Consider the following 6,287-nt stretch of genomic DNA (forward strand, 5'->3'; position numbering starts at 1 on the left):
TATTTTCTACCGAAACAAGAATCGAATATTTTAAAATTTCAGCACGCTATCACAATGAATTTCAAGAAAACTACAATAAGGCAACAAATAAAGCTAAAGCACAGCGTAACAGAAGCTTCTAAGTATTGGTCTCATTTGTCGGTATGTTTAGAAGATTTTTTCTATGTGATACTTTAAAATTTGCAATTAGGCCCACTAAATGCTATTAAGATCCTAGGCTAGTCCATTGCAATATGCATAAGCCTAGCAGAGAACAGATACTTAGAATAGAAATTAAAGTATAATGACAATAAACCTAGAAATGTTAACCTGCATGAAGATCTTCCTTGGCAAGTTAATACAAGAATAATGAAAGAGTAGTAGGCTAGGTTAGGTCTAGCCTACATTTATCCAATTTTCCAAATAGCCTATAATCTTTCATGGGTCTTCTGTGGCAATTGTGTAAGCCTATCTTAGTAAAGGTTTATTATAGCAGCTATCAAGAAGGACACACAGCAAAATAAAAAGAGAGATACTTTTAGATTGCTAATTTTGTGTGCATTTGTATCCTATGTTTTTTATGTTTTTATTTTTTTATTAATACCAAATATGGCAAGCTTCCAAGCTTGTTGCACTAAATATAACAAAAAGAAGCTATGACAATTTATCATCAGCCCCTCTTCTCCTAATGGTTCTGAATTATGATTTTGTATTTCCCAACTTCCAGATTTCGTAATTGCATAACTGACAAATAACCAACAAAACTCAGTTACAACCTTTAGGTGTAACAGAGTTTTGCAGATACATCCAGGGTGGGGTTGGCCATTTTGGAAACAAGTGGACATTGCGTCTCCCTGTGGATGCAAACTTGTAGCACAATATCCTAGGACTCTAAAGTACAGATTAACTCAGTTTCACCAAAAATGTCAGTTATGACCTTTAGGTGTAACAGTGATGATTTGGTTTGAGATGGGGGTCAGTGGTGTGACATTGCCACAGCTGCCTGGAGTCTTAAAGATGCAATTAAAGGTTAAAGATGTTAGGCTAGAGGTTAAAGATGCAATATCCAAATTTCATATGCTGGCTTTAGGCGGAAAACGCTTTTCTTGAGGTGTGGCCGTATTTTTTTTGAATAGGAATTTAAATTCATGTAAATCTCAACTGTCAATATGGATATGTTTTTTTAATTATTTCTACTCAGTATTAGTGGTGGCTTGATCTAGTTTGGTCCTATCTCCTACTCTGCCTTATCTTTTACATTCCTTTACCTCCTTCTGCCAAATAGATCTAGAGGCCTCTAATTTCTAAGCTAGCTACATGGCCCTGTGTATCTCCTACTTCATTAGTTGAGTCGACAGAAGATAAATTTATGCATATATATTAAAGGAAAAAGCCCTCTTAAAAGACTGTTACATTGAGAAATCAAGAAAAATGCCAACACAAAATGTGAAAAGACAAAGAAAAACAAAACAACATGGAGAGTTGTCTAAAGTTTTCAGATTTTTTGCTAATTGTAAGTATTGGTGAGTGACTCTGATTCTTTGACTTGCCTTTGGTGTTAAATTTTTGGTTTTACTTCTTCTAATTTTGGCTTTTCTTGAATTTTATTCATCTTTTAATTTTGGCTTTTTATTGGATTTTATTAGTTTGTTTTTTTTAGGTCGACTTTCTGCATTATTTTGTTTTTTTTAGGTCGACTTTCTGCATTATTTTGTTTTTCTTTTGTCTTTTCACATTTTTCAGTATTTTCCTTGATTTTTTTTGTTTGCACTGAAGAAGAGAGGTGAGTGTCCTCCCAAAATATTCACTTTGTTTTTTTTTCAGTATTTTCATTTGGCCAAAAAACTCATTTTAATCATTTTCTTTCTTTATAGTTCTAGACTTTCAGTGTATCTTCCATACAATATTTGGGCAGTGGGGGATAAAATGCTTTACAAGGGTCAAGTATAAGATATTAAAAGTAATACAATATTAATATTAGATTCAACAATATTAAATATAAACAAACAAATGTTCAAAATTATTATTCTTGCAATGAAACAAGTATTTGGTTTGGTCGGTTGACAACAGTATGTGACTAAAATGCTAGTAATGTTGTCTTTTTTGTTGTTGTTTTTTTTTGTCTAAACTACCGTCTATAGTAAAGACTGACAATTTTTCACGTGACAAAAAGGTTTAACTGAGTTACTGTCATTGAAAAAAAAATACAGTCAATACAGAGGGGCAGGGGTATCTTTCTAAGGCTTAGGACTTTTTTTTTAATGTACTGCTGATTAATTGCAGTTGAATAAAATGAACAAAAAATCTTTTTTTTTAATTTGTTCTTTTCTTTTTAAGGCCTGTGTATCGGTGCAAGTTTCTACCTGATTCAACTAAATTGTCCTCGTTTTCTGATGATAGAACCGCCTGTATTTGGGACTTACCAACTGAAACCCAACTTAATAAATTTGAAGGTCATACGGTAAGTGTCTTTTAAACTAATATATTCAACTTGCTTGTAACACAGAGGACTCATATTATTAAAATATGATGTATAGAAAAGCAAAATATCTGAGGAGTTCATTATTTTAAAGCCTCTTTTTATGGGTGTGGAAAAGAGCCTTTTTAGAAAGGTCATCAGAGGTTCTCCAATTAAGCATGACTCGCAAAAAAAAGGTTGTCTAATAAATTAGTAAACTATCATCTACACTCTATAAAATTGCATTATAGAAATTGTATAAATACATGTAATAAATTAGTAAACTGGCATCTGTAGTCTACAAATAGGTCACTATCTACCATCTAGAGTAAAGTTTTGGGACAGTTCACACAATACCAACTAGGTATTTATTGCTGTGCAGCAATTATAAGTAAAAATTTAATGCAACACCTTAGTCAATTAATATTCCTAGTCGGTGATAGACTTAGAATCAAATCTTTTTTTTTTACCATCTATTATGCATTAAACAATTATTTTTAATTATTTTCGTATTATTTTTATTTATAATAATATAAAATATTTTTAGAATATTTTTTATATTTTTTTTAGTTTTCATTTCATTAGAATTTTATTAATTTTTTGAAATATTTTTGCTTTATTTTTATTAAATAATTATTTTTAATTAAAACATTAACCTATATATTTTTAAGGTGGAGTAATTTTGCCTTAGGTACTAGTTGATAGTAATTAGACAATAGGAGTAGGAATTAGTAGATAGTACAGCATGGATTGTGTTAGGTTTCATGTTTTGGGACAAAGCATTAGTTTTATGCATGGTTCACTTTAAAACTATCAACATTGATTGGTTGTTAGAAAAGAGAATATTTTCAAGTTTTTATTTTTCAGAAATCAAAACATTCCCTTTGCAGTTGGAATACTGTTTAATTTTTTGCCATGTAAATTACTTTCTCTATAATTTGTTCAAAAATGGTGATTCTCTATTTGGAAATTCCACTTGGAAATTTCACACAGAAACATCAAATTGATAGATTTACAATTCCATTATCAGTTTTTATTCAGTATACATCTTTCTTAATTTTTTTTAAACATTTCAGGATGTCAATAACTCTCATGAATTGATTTGAAGCTCTTGAAAACAAAATATAATCATAGAATTGTGAATCGTGAAATCTCGAACTAAGAGGGAAATGGCTAAAATAAAAGTTGGATGCTTTCTGTTCGTGTAAAACATGACTAAATAAAAGAAATTTGAATAAAGGACTATGAATGGGTAAAAAGCAAGCAGTGGTGAAACTATATATCTGGTGGTCATTTTACTTATTGGCTCACTGAAGCCGTTTTGGTATTTTATGAGTAAAATGCCATCTTACATCTCATTGGTGAGTTTGCTCACTTTTCATGGCTGTAGCAAGGTGGTATCCAAGACCACTCCTAAGGGGTTTGGACCACCACCCCCAATCCCTGTAAATGTTTGCCCAAATCGTAAAAACGTAACAAAAACTGATATAAAAAAATTGATGCGTTTTTTAAACTTTTTTAGTTTTAGAAAGAATATTTTTAAGTTTAAAAATTACAGTGTATTTTGAGACTATCTTTAAGAAGCTTGTTTTCTTTTCTTTCTTTTTTGAAGAAAAATTATTCTTGAGGGTTACTAGTTTTAAAGTTTTGAGCGGTTGACAGTTGGGACATTCTTGATGTGTTGTTCCTATTAGATTTTTGTCAGCAAGTCGTTGAAACGTTTTCGCTTCGCTTGACGTTTCCCTAGCAACGGAAATCAAGTTTCTGTCAATCAAGTTTCACTTTACTTATACGCCAATGTTCGTTAACTTTTAGTTTGTTTTAGTATTAGGTTAGTTTCTGTTTGTTTTAGGTTTTTTCACTCATAGTAATTTCTGTTTTTTTTTCGATTTTGACTACTACTGTGACCGTATCTCTGTCTGTTTTGGATTTTTAAGACTGCTCTTTAGTTTTTTTATGATTTTTGAAACCTATTTTTCATGGTCAAGATTCAGGAGAGATTAGATCAACTAGCATAGTCAAAATTTTGATCCGATTTCTTTGGGGGCTGTGACCTAAAAAAGAGCTTGGTAGTCAAGCTAGTTACCCTGCCTGGAAATGAATAATCAAGTAAAACTTAAAATCAGTTGCTGAATGTGTTTAATATCTCTCGTTTCACCTCGGGTTCTTTCCACCCAAAAATTCGGATATCTCAAATTTGGTATGTATGTTGTGGCTGGAGTATTCCCTTGGGAAACTCCAGGAAAGCTTGGCTTAGTAAAAGACCTCTAAGTGTTCACAAGCTGATTGGAATATATCCGCCTTTTTTATGCTAAAACTAATTTTTGAATGAAGGGGTTTTATATACTCTAGGGCTATTGCTTCTGAGTCTGCAGGGATCGTGCCCGGTCTAAATGATCACTTATTTGGCCTTTCAACTTAAAATGATTCTAATAAAATAATTCTTTAAAGATTTTGATCCAATGCTGTAATGGGTTACGACGGTGTGTATGTAAGATGGGCTTCAGAGGAGGTTGTTTGCCATCTGATTACTCTTGACCCTTAAGCGGGGAACTAGTACTTCTAATTTCCGATCTAATGAGCCACCTCACAACTCTTAATGACTACACTTTTTAATGGAAGGGGTTGGGTAACAAAATGAATAAGTAATACAGAAGAGCAATATATATATATATATATATATATATATATATATATATATATATATAGATAGATAGATAGATAGATATATATATATTGTTTGACAAATTACAAAACATAAATTCGTTTAAAGCCTATTACCACTTAGCTATGATTACTAAAAAAATTTGTTAGGTATGGGGCTCGAACCCACGACCAGATGGTAAGACCCAATGGGGACCCCATCCTAAGCCTGGCGCTTTAACCACTGCACCAACCCAACTTAAAAAAGTTTTTGAACTACTAGGGAAAAGCTGGGAAATCATGAGAAAAGCTATGACGTCATCTGAAATTACTGATAATTTCGAATGAATCTGAACAGCTAAAGCAAAAGCTACGGAAATATATCTTAGGTATTGATAATTACTTTTCCGAGAAGTAAACAAATACTATAAAACGGTTAATTCTTTGGTCTACAAGGAGGGATTGAATTCACGCCAGAATTTCTCAATTCAATTGAAATTGCTGATTTCCTTGTGACTTAAAACTAAAAAGTAATATAATAGCGGGAGGTAATATATGTATAGTACTACGTCAAAAAAGGGCTTGGGAGTTAGGCTGGTTACCCTCCAATCGTGGACGACCCTGCAAGGCTTCAATTTTCAATTGGATGAGCTCCCTCTGAAATTGTATGATCGTCCCTTCTATACAAAGTGGCTGGATTAAAAACCAAGATAAATAAACAATGCATGGGAGACAGGTCGCACTTTAATAATGTCATTTCACTTTGACAGTTATGTCACTTTAATGTGTCATAACTTTTCCTTAATTTCGCGTAATTCATATATCTTGTGTCTTCACCTGCCGGAACAAAGTCGTTGATGAAGAAACAAGTTGTTACTCTCGACGACACTTTCATTGGTTGCTGCTGTACATCACGTTACCCTAGCCACGTGAAATCAGTTTAATTTGTGTTTTACCTTCCAGGATTATATCAGAGCCGGTGCTGCATCGTATACAAGCTCTGAAATATTACTGACTGGAAGTTATGACCACATGGTGAAACTTTATGATGCCCGGAGTGGCAACTCAAATGTACTGACTATGGACCACGGTGCTCAAGTTGAATCAGTCCTTATGTACCCCAGTGGCACTGTTATGGCATCTGTAGGTATGTAAATTAAAATCAAATGTGTAGATATTCCATAACTATTCAATTACAAACTTGATT

The 6,287-nt window shown here is 32.6% G+C and overlaps 1 long non-coding RNA gene across 1 annotated transcript; it reads left to right on the top strand.

Moving 5' to 3' along the window:
* The first annotated feature begins 35 nt into the window (after positions 1-35).
* LOC136034520 (uncharacterized) lies at positions 36-6,248 on the top strand. The gene is made up of 3 exons (XR_010619193.1): positions 36-141; positions 2,317-2,440; positions 6,044-6,248. It is a non-coding gene; the product is annotated as an uncharacterized LOC136034520 (long non-coding RNA).
* Positions 6,249-6,287: the final 39 nt, after the last annotated feature.

Source organism: Artemia franciscana, chromosome 13, assembly GCF_032884065.1.
Source record: "Artemia franciscana chromosome 13, ASM3288406v1, whole genome shotgun sequence".
Classification (NCBI taxonomy): Eukaryota; Metazoa; Arthropoda; class Branchiopoda; order Anostraca; family Artemiidae; genus Artemia; species Artemia franciscana.